At 46.7% G+C, this 10,720-nt stretch overlaps 1 long non-coding RNA gene across 1 annotated transcript; it reads left to right on the top strand.

The window, feature by feature from the left end:
- The first annotated feature begins 1,482 nt into the window (after positions 1-1,482).
- On the top strand, positions 1,483-3,557 carry LOC138504749 (uncharacterized). Its single transcript, XR_011279944.1, has 3 exons — positions 1,483-1,646; positions 2,894-2,976; positions 3,476-3,557. It is a non-coding gene; the product is annotated as an uncharacterized lncRNA (long non-coding RNA).
- The last annotated feature ends 7,163 nt before the right edge of the window (positions 3,558-10,720 follow it).

The following is a 10,720-nucleotide window of genomic DNA, read 5'->3' on the forward strand; positions in this document are numbered from 1 at the left end:
ATGACTCCACATTTCTTTTTCGGTCCATGTGCAGGTGAGGATGCACCAGATGCAGAGGAGGAGGGGGATGAAGAAGAGTCTGTGGTGCTTCAGACCACCAGTGGAGGAGGTGGCGAGGCAGGCCGTGAGAACCCACTGGTGCTACAGACACCTCTGACTCTTTGGACTCAACTGGCTCTGATTCTGAACCGGATGTGCAGTCTTCAATGCTGGTGGAGGTGAGCGCACCAATGGGTGCAACAGTTGGGGCCCATGAGTCTGCAGGCGGGCAGGTGCCATCACGAGGCCAGTCAGTGGTGGCATGCCTATCTGTGGTGGTTACGGCTCCAAGGCCACCTTCCCATGTATTGGTTTTCTGGTCCTGGAACAGATGTTCAAGGGAGTGTTGCAGTCCAGCAGCCAAGGACAGGGGCATCACAGCAAGGGCCATGCTCTCTTGCATCAGGTAGGTGTGAGCCCTGCACACTTGGGGGACGTGTGCATGCTGGGCAGACAGAGAGGGAGCAGTAGATGTGTCCCCTACACCGAAAGGGTGCTGCCTTTGAGAGTTTGGCTGAGGGCTTGGATAGGGTGGCCACTTCCATGATCCCCCCAGCAACATAGATGGAGCAACAGCTGCAGGTAATTCTGTCCACATGCCGCTCCCACAGGCTGCGCATGGAGGCCAATATCAGGGGCCGATGGGTGGATCTGCAGTGTCTGCAGGCATCCCTGCTTGCAGAGGGTCGGGAAAACAGGGATGCCCTGAGGCATGAGTTGTTGGCCCACAGGGCTGCAATCCATGAGTAACATGCAGAGAGCAGAAGATTGTTCCACCAGGAGGTGTTAGCATTGAGGTAGGCAATCCTGGTGGAACTCTGTGCAACCCACGAGGTTGTGCATAGCGACCTCCAAACCCTCAGTTTGCTGGTGCATTCATCAGTGTCACACATGGCGGCTGCCACTGAAGACCAGGCCAGGGCACTACATGGTGCCAACACCACTTCCACCTGCAGATTCAGAGCAGGATGGGGGTGCCAGCAGAGATATGCTTCCCGGTCCACTGTAGCCGTTCGGTCCGTGAGCCCAAGAAGGGGATTTTATATTTTATATTTTTTGGGATGTTCACCCATGTGGATATTGACATGCGCGCTGCCCCTCCCCCCTCCTGGCTGGACCCCCCTGTCCATGATGGCCATTTATGATTATTTTCTTTCCCCCTTTTGTAGACCCCAGGCTCGGATGTTGGCATGTTTTATTTTGCCCTTTCCAGGTTTATTTTGATTTTTTGGTGTTTTCATTTTTACTTGAGTTGTGCAGTTGTCCTCTCAGTGGTGGACATGCAGGCATGCAGAGTGAGGTCAACTTGCATGTTTGTATGGTGGTGCTCAGGATGGCATGTGCAGGTAACTATGGGTTCAGTGTATCATCACACATGTGTGCTGTGTGACTGGTACTTAACTATGTATGTTGTAATTTCTTGTCCCATGTTTTTTCAGTAATCTGTAATGAGGGGGTGACTGCTGTCCCGGGGAGACACACTGCAGCCTTTGACATCCATGCTCCCCGTGCCCTCCACCAGGCACTGGCCCTCCTGTCACTCATTCGGAGGCACAGTTCCCGGTAAAGGTGATGCGGGATTCCCACCATGCCAACTAAGGCAGCAGGTAAGCATAAGCACTGTCTTGCATGTTCAGCATGCATCATTGTTCCCTGTGTTTGCTGAATGTGGAAGCTTCCTATATATGTGCTTTGCATGCTAGCATGGCAACATGTTTATTTAAAGTGGTACTCATGTCACTATCTTCCTCCCTCAATCAACCAAGCTATGCCCGCACCTACTGTGGTGTAGTGCATGGCATCTCCTATCCAGGCTCCTTGATGTGTTTTTCACTTGGCTTTCCCTCTCACTGTCACTCTCTCTCGCTGTTGTGCTATGCTGCACTCATGGCCAAATCACAATCTATGTCCTGTCACCCTCTTGCACCCTGTAGTCCTTCTACAGTGGGAGGTCTCAGCATATTTTCATGCTCCATTCATGTGTTGTCATGTATGTGCATGTTCTCTCTGTTGTTACTATGAATGTCATTACATTTAGGGTATGTGTCTCCCGATGGGTTTCATCGTATGCAAGGCAGATGGGTACGCTGTGCAGGAAAGTGAAGGGCATTTGCAGACACTTGTGTGGTGTTTGGCTGGGAGCCTTGCACTGTGTGTGATCACTTTGGTTTGACTTGTCTTGTGAAGCACTGGTACTACTTCAGGGGTGCATGTGTCACATGGTGTGGTTCTGGTCGTAGGTCTGTGCATGGTGTTGTTTCTATGGATTGGTGGTGCCACAGGTTTCAGATTACTAATTGTGTGAGTTCCAACAGTATGGGTCTTTTATGGTGGTTTGGGAGTGGGTGGCAGGGCCAGCTGTTTGTGGCCTGTCACAGTCGTTGATGGTTGTGCTGGTGTGCGTCCCGTTGCACTTTGCACATGTGTACTGAGTGACACTTCACATCCCTTACAAGGTTTGTGGGGTAATGGTTCAACAGCACATTTGGCCTCTCTTGGTCAAGGTTCCCCAATGATGGTGTGCAGCCCCAGTTACGATCCACAACCATGGAACCATTGATGCACTTTTTGGGATGCTATGTTGTGAATTGGCACACTGTCATGTGGTCTTGGTTTTTTCAGATTCATGTCTCATGGATCATGCACCATGGTGTTTGCAGCTTCAAGTTGACCGTAACTGGGTGCATGGTACAGATGCATTGAATTGAATGCACAATTGAACCAATTGTATACTGTCACAATGAAGTCTGCATTGACCTTGCACTTTTCCATTGCATCCTACCTTTTGCGTGCATTTATCCTTGCTTGCAGTATCACATTGCGTTGTCATGTCTGCTTATGTCTTCCATGGCAGTTGCCTCTGTGCCCAGCCTTCCAGTCTGACATCGGCCTCCATGAAATGCTGCCTCAAGCATGGTCCTCCCTGGAGTGCAGGAGGTGAGTATTTGTGTGCTGGCCTTCTTGTGCTTTGCATCAAGGGCTCCTGTTCACTGCACTGATCCAACACTACGCTGGTGGTGGCATGCCTCGCCATGCCATTGCTTGTCTTCCAGGGCTGTCCCTGCTTTTCTGGGGGCTCCATTAACTGCATATCCGATGTCTTCTCATTTTCATGCAGCATGTTGACTGATGTGTGTGTTGTGTATGTGCCATCAGCTTTGGAATGGGGATATGTGACATGCACATTTGCTGCATGTCATTCAGGGGGTCAGACAGTGTGGGGGTTGTTGCTGTTTCTCAGTGTGTGGTTTGTGTGTTGGAATTTAATGCAGTGTGCAGGTGTTGCTGCATGTGTGCTGGGACACATGTTGATGGTTGTCTTGTGAGTTGTGATTTGCATGTGTTGTATGTCACAGAGGGAGACATGTGGGCCTTGTATTTTTGGGTGCATAGCTGTGTTGGCTGCACTCTGTTTCATTTTTTTCATTGTCTACAGATCCTTCCATCAGGGAATGATGGCCATTTCATTGGAAGAATTTTTACTGTCGACTGCATGCCCAGGGGACACGTAAGATGTGCATTTATCTTGATCGTTATGCAATGGCTACATTACCTGCTGCATGTCTGGATGTGGCCATTCTGGTGTGTCACCCTCTTTGTCACAATTGTCAATTAACTCTTTGTCATTTGTTATTTTGGGATGGGTTTATTGTGTTCGTGTTTCCAGATTAAGGGCACTTTCTCAAGGTGGTTTTGTGGGCACAGTGGATTGACCCTTTGTCATCATTGAATGGCACCTTGGATTTTGCAGGATCGCATGCACTCCACATGAGAAGGGTTTTATGTGAAAAAAGATTCCACAGGCTGGGTACGTGCAGCCTCAATGATCCTGCAGACTACCGGTGGTGCATATAGCAAAGCACCACCAGAGTGGTCAAGGGATTGGAAACGTGACTAGAGAACTATGAATGTGCGCTCCACTATGCCCTGAGTCGCAATATGGGCAGTGTTGTCCCTTACCTCAGCAGGTGTGTTGGGGTTGAGTATGGGCATCATCATGTATGTGCTAAAAGGGCAGGCAGTGTCCCCTGTAGATGTGAGAATGGTTGTCATTGTCATTTGTTGGCAGTGTCTATTGGTCTGTGAGCAACAAGCATGCATGTGCGTTGCCATTCATACTCACCAATGAGCCATGTGTTGCCATGCTCCCCAGCTTCCAGGGCCCGGTGTAGCAGGGACATCCTGAAGATGCAACTATCATGTGTGCTACCAGGATAGTTGGCATACACTTCAGTAATGATGCCCTTGGCATCACACACAGCCTGAACATTGATGGAGTGCCAATGTTTCCGGTTGCGGTAGATGTGCTCTATTGCTCAAGGTGGACATAGAGTGACATGGGTGCAATCAATAGAACGTAGCACTTTTTGAAAGTGCACCACCCCATGAAAATCCTGGACCACTGCTTGCCTTTTTGACGGTGTTCTGGGCATATAGATATGCCAGCAGACAGAAGGATGTGCAGTATGATTGCCAACACCTGGTGTAAGCATCGAGACTGTGCGGCCGGGGGAGATGCCACCTACTATGGCAGTGGTCTGCCGGATTGGCCATTGGCCAAAAATGCAGAGCAGTGTGCACCATTTGCAAGGGGCTCATTGCTTGAGAGCACATGGTGGGTGATGTGAGGCCATCTTCCCACTCCCTGACCAGGTCTAGGATGATATGGGGGGGACCTATACTTGCCATAGACCTGCTGATCAGACATCCAAAAAAGGCTAGTGCATGGGTGGAAGATCCAGGCCCTGGCCATCCTCCTCCTCCTGCAATGTCCCTGGATGATTGCTGCAACAATTGGTGCATTCATCATGGCTGTATCCGTGCGTTTGTTGTGCACCCGTGCTTTTCATGCATTTGTTAGTGTGCACAGAAAAATTACAAGGTTCCCCAATGCTACCAAGGCTCTAGGCGTGTACAATATTACTACTAAAAGTATATACCCATTTGCACACACAGTGATCTGGTTCACTGTAACCAATTTATCTCTTTTCCTGTCAGGACACTTTTGTTATATTTCCCATTGACCCCACACAGAAGGTCAGCTTTGCAAATCCTTCACAAATTCTGCTGAGTAATTGTCATTCAAAGTATGCCTATTTAGGGAGGCAAACTCTCCATCACCTATTCTCTCTGTGAGGCTTGCTTCCTTTGCATCTCTCACTTGAACCCAACCATATGAAGTTCACATAGAGCTTTTGGTATATGGGGTTCCAATCTCCCTTTGTCCTGGCTCCTTCAACAGCACCTGAGCAATTCAAAATGACTTCTGGTCGCATGTGTGCAACATAAAAGCCTAAATAAAATCATGATCTACCTATATGTATCACAGTATTGCTGTTTCATGATATCATGCCACATTATGTCATTTCACGATATGACACATCGTTTCCAAATTTGGAGTGTACTGGTATAGTGCAAATTGGGTTAATGCACGGATGTCAGAAGTTCACGCCTAGGCCTACGTTCGTGACAAAGATGATTTGCTTGTTGTAAAAACTGTGGCACGAGTAGAATTTTTCTTGTAGAAGTGTAATGAGATGATTGCACACGTTTTATGGGAGGGTGGTGTAAAGTCTGCACATGCGCTAGGTTTAGTTTCGATGCCAACTCCAGTGCAAATGTTGTCATTGCATCAACAGCAAGACCAGATATATTTGGTCATTGATCTGAGGGTACGATTAGCAATGCAGGTGCAATGTCCTGATTCGTGACATCTCAGCACCGACAGAAACCCAAGAATTGCATTGTTCTTAGGGCCAGGACAGCAACCAGATTTGTGCTGCAGTTAGTGTCAGTGCTAACAACGGTGCAAGTATGGTCATTGTTCTGGTCCTCCCACTCGTGAGAATTCTGAAAATGTTGCCAGAGTGACACCCAGATGAATTATAAAATATGCTGGCACTACAACCAGCAGGAATTCTCAGGGGCGACGCGCTCGTCTTGGAAGCAAGACGACACCGAGAATCACAGGTTTGATCCCTGGGTCCGCGCTTAGAAACCTCTGGGTATTAAGCGCATTATAAATAACCAATTATATTTATAAAATCCCTAAGACCAGTGCCAAGTGGGTTATTGCTCATGTAATAAGGCATATTGGTGTGCCATGAAGAAGTTCATACAGGGAGGTGCTATCTGAGGTACCTCCCTGAGCCTACTACTTGCCGAATGGGTGTGGCAGGTTGTGTCTGACAGTTCAGCCCAACCATGCCAGCCTGCTAGCCAATAGCAGACACTGCATTGGGGAAAGAGTCTGTCACTGTTGGCTGAATCATTAATCTCCACTTAGACCCTAGACAAATCACTGGCCTCCCTTCTTTCTGGTAAAAGAAGGCAACTGATCAATTAAGGCTGGTCAATAATGGGCTAAGTGAATATATAAAAATGCAGACAAAATGTGCGGTCTAAAGGATTAAAGGAAAGTGCAAGCTGTCTGTAAATGTCGCATAATGTAACCTAGCAATGAAGGTTAAAGTGGGAGGAGGCAGATGGAGGGTGTGGCACTGATAGCTTGTGAAGTGATGGGGAGCAGAGAGGTCAAGGGGGAGAGTACAGTGGGATGCGTTCAGGGAGGCAGTGGGCGGGGGCAAACCTATGGATGGATTTATAGGAGAATAGCATGAATTTCAAGAGAGTGCAATTTGGCATGGAGACACCTGTCAACAATGTGAAGGCAGCAGTGAGGGCAGAGTGTTCTGAGTAATTTGATAATGCATGTCAGAAAGTTGAGGAATTTGAGGACTTTGTTGAGGAGAAGAAAACAGTAGCTGGGTAGACCAAGAAGTAGCGTCATGCAGTAGCCCAGTTTGCTGATCTCAATAGTGGAGATAAGAGTGGTGCATTGGCTGGGGTGTTTTTTCTAATCTTTAGGATGTTGAGTCTGGCTGTGGTGGCAGTGGCTGTGATGAACTAGTAGAATATCGGTTTGCTGTCGAAGTGAACCCCAAGGTTGCAAGACCTGGTTGAGGGGTTGAGGAGGCCAGGGGGAAATATAAGGTAGAAGGGAGAGTGGGGTCACCATTGGAGACAGGGAGACATTATTTTTAGAGATTTGCATTAAGCAGCATAGAGCTATTCAGTGCTGAATGGCAGTTAGGCATTTTGTTATGGGTTCAGAGATTGCAGACATGAAGGAGAGGAAGGAGAAGAATATTTGACGATTGTCAGCAAATAGTTGATAGTTAGAGTCAAAGGAGGAAATGAGTTTGCAAAGGGAAGAGTTGCGTAGGGCCAAGAGGAGGAGGCATCTGACTGATCATTTAGAAAATGGTGCTAGGGGAGACATACTGGAGTCCCATGCTATGGACAAGTTGTCATCTGAGAGAAAGGTGGTCACCCAGTGAAGTACATTGCATTGAAGCCAAGGAGAGGAAGAGTTTCAATGAGGGAAGGGTGATCTGCAGGGTGAAAGGTAGAGAAAGGTTCTAGAGCAAGGGTCTGCAACCTTCTTCTACTTGCCAGATACTTTGGATTACAATTTCTAACAGCCCTAATTTCCATAGTTAATGGTGAGGGATCAGAGGCGTCACAGTCCTAAACATCTGGAGAGTCGCAGGTTGGAGACACCTGTTTTAGAAGAATGAGAATGGAGGAGAGATGAGTGGTGGGCAGTGGTAAGAGAATTGGCAATGCGAGAGAGAGTGCATTCTCTTTTTGGGCTGGAATCCAGATAGGAGGGGGTCAGCAAGTGAGTGTACCACGAGATAGTTAATTAACTATGCAGTTGAATACTACCCACAAAGAGATGTTAAAGTGGTAGGCGAGGAAATAGACAGCTCTGTAGAATCAGGGCTTGTTGGGATAAACAATTGGTTTATTTAGGAGAGGGCTGACTGCAAGGAAGACATCAGTTGGGCGAGAGTGGTCATTTTAGGTGACAGGTCAATTGGAGTGCAGCATGGGCTGGCAGAGTGAAGGATGGGCATTTGAGGGAGAGGTAAGAGAGAGCAGAGAGTCTGGGATAGATGGGAGAAGGGGAGAATGAGGTAGGAGTTGGAGATTGGAAGGGTGGTGCAAAGAGACACAATTGTGTTCTACCATTGTTAAACTGGGAGACAGAGAACACTTTATGGGAGGGCACAATGGGCTTGTGCCGCGAGAACCCACCAAGGCGGGAGGGGTCCAGGGAGGCACATGGCTACAAGCTTCAAAGAAGTCTGTGTCAAATATTTACAAAGCGTGGCAGGATGTTTTATGGTGCTCTGCTAAAGCTCTGAACCTGCTGCAAGGATGTAGTCCACAACTACATTCTGTTCTGATCAGTTAATCCTATACATCTTTCCATGCTCACTGTAGAGAACACAGAGGGCCAGACCCTCAAAACCTTTTAGCGCATACGATGAAATGTGCTAACGCATCACCTCACTTGCGTCAAAAAAGGTGCTCTCAAATCCAGAAAGGGCTTCTCAGTGTGTGCATCTTAGATGTTCACATTCAGATGACCTTTTTCACTCCCTTTACTATTTTTCACAAATAAGCAGGCATTTTTGTGCATTTCTATGTACATCCCGAAACCACAAATGGGATGCACTTTCAAATGTGCAAAAATTAAAGCTCTTCCATGGTGCCTCTTTGTGATAAGTGCAGAGAAAGGCCCAACACAAGAAAATGCATGAAAGGTTCAGACATTAACCTTTCATGCATTTTCTATGAAGTGGGAAAGCTGCGTTTGTAACCTACTTTCCAAGTCAGTCCTACAAAAACCGGGTATTTTCTTAAATTCATGAAAGTCAAACATTCACAAATAATTGTACGTTGCACTATGATAAGAACTGGGAAACCAGATGTCCAGTGCGGAAATCACAGATTGGCTCATATCCCAGCTTCACATCATAACCAACATGTGTGATCCTGGCCAATTCGTTTAATCTTGTGGTGCCTAACCTGTCAAAAGGATGGGCAGCACCACAAACGTATCAGTGCTGAACATTTGCTTTTATACAATTCAAGGAGCACAACAGAGAGAGAGCATTTGAAAGTATTACTTTCCTTTCATTGCTTCTTCGGACATATTCACGTTTGGTTCAGATTATGTGAGGCTATACAGGAACACAGGAGTACAGCTTTTCACCCTGCACACCGACTAAGTTCCAAATGCATAGGCTACAGTTGTGTCTGTGTCCTCCTATAGTTTGAAAGTATTCTGTTACATTAAAATATTAACACTAATACGTTATGCAGTACTTTTGGGTATGAATTATTTCTACCTGAAGTAACTTATAGTAGATATATAGCACAATTGTATGAGCACAGACTTCCTCTGAAGGTTTCGGCGCCTGATATTTGCTGACCTGTCAACATTCTATTTCTCTAAAAATGTTGTTTTGACAGCCCCTAAAAGTGATTTCGTTCTGAGGATATGCTCTTCAAAAAGTCTCACTCATGGTTTAACTACCTGTAGTATTGTTTCATGTAATGACCTTGATATATTGCACATCACAACACCATTAGTTTCTTCGCTGACTCATATCATTACAGCTAGAAAACCAGTTCTCTCTTTCTTTGTCTTTGTTAGCATATATGCGCCATGCTGGTAGTTCCTAATTTATCTGCACTTACCCTTGCACTTGCCAACTGGGCCGTATTCTAATATCCCATGTACTGCACTGCCCCCTCCCCATTCCTTCGCCCTGCACTTTCCCCTTTTCCACCTTCCCATGCACTTGCACGATCGGAATGACACCCGGCCTAGTATGATTGTTGTCTGTCTTCCCTCTCTTCCCCCTCCCTTGCCTCGTCGCGCCTTGAAACACTTGTGTATGGGCGCGTTATAAATTCCTTATCATATCATATCATACCCACTATCTCTTATGAGCAGTGGTATGCTTACCTGTCCTATCCCTTCCAATCTGTCTGCATGCTTGAGTTCTTTCACATTCTGCTAATATGAATCCTCTTGGCAGTAGTATGTGTACACGTCCAATTGCTTCCAATCTGTCTGCATACTGGAGCACTTTTACATTCTGCTAACACAAGTCTGTTGTCTATGCTGTGGAATGGGTACCTTTTCCATTCTGCTAATTATCTGTGGAATGCATTGAAAACTAGACCCTGCTCATGGCTGCTATTTTAGTTTTAGCTATTAGGTGGTAATCAAGCGCCAACTATAAGCCGAGACTATTGCATTGGAGTACAGCAAGAGTGAAGATTTCAGGTGATCTGAGGTGAGGATTGATACACAACCTGTTTGTGTCTGATTTTACTCACCCTATGAATGCCCTTGGCCATGCTAATACCTATGGTCATTCCCACCCATTACCAGCCCCTACCCGCCCAAAATGCATCCTCCTAGGAGCTCTATGAGCTAGCTTTATCAAGCTGCGACATCAAACTGTGGCCTGCCAGTGTTCTTTCTAAACAGTCATCTTAAATGTTTTACTGGTGCAATAAACATGTTGTCATAATGTGTGCTTTCAGACACTTGATTAAAATGCAGTACACATGTCTCTGCTGTGCGATGTTTTAACCCACTCATCCAAGCCCTACAACAGAACTGTGCATTACTGGCAGCGGAAACATCATAATGGCCGCCGGAAAGCATGCTGCTCGCCAGAGATCATCCAAAAATGCGTAGTAAAAATCTGAAAAATAGGCTGCCACCCACTTTTCCCAGGTCAGTGAACACAGGAGATCACTGCCTAAAAACACCATTGGGATACCCACACAGTAGCCTGAAACCACTTGG

This window comes from Ambystoma mexicanum, chromosome 11 (genome assembly GCF_040938575.1).
Source record: "Ambystoma mexicanum isolate Mex_15411 chromosome 11, UKY_AmexF1_1, whole genome shotgun sequence".
Classification (NCBI taxonomy): Eukaryota; Metazoa; Chordata; class Amphibia; order Caudata; family Ambystomatidae; genus Ambystoma; species Ambystoma mexicanum.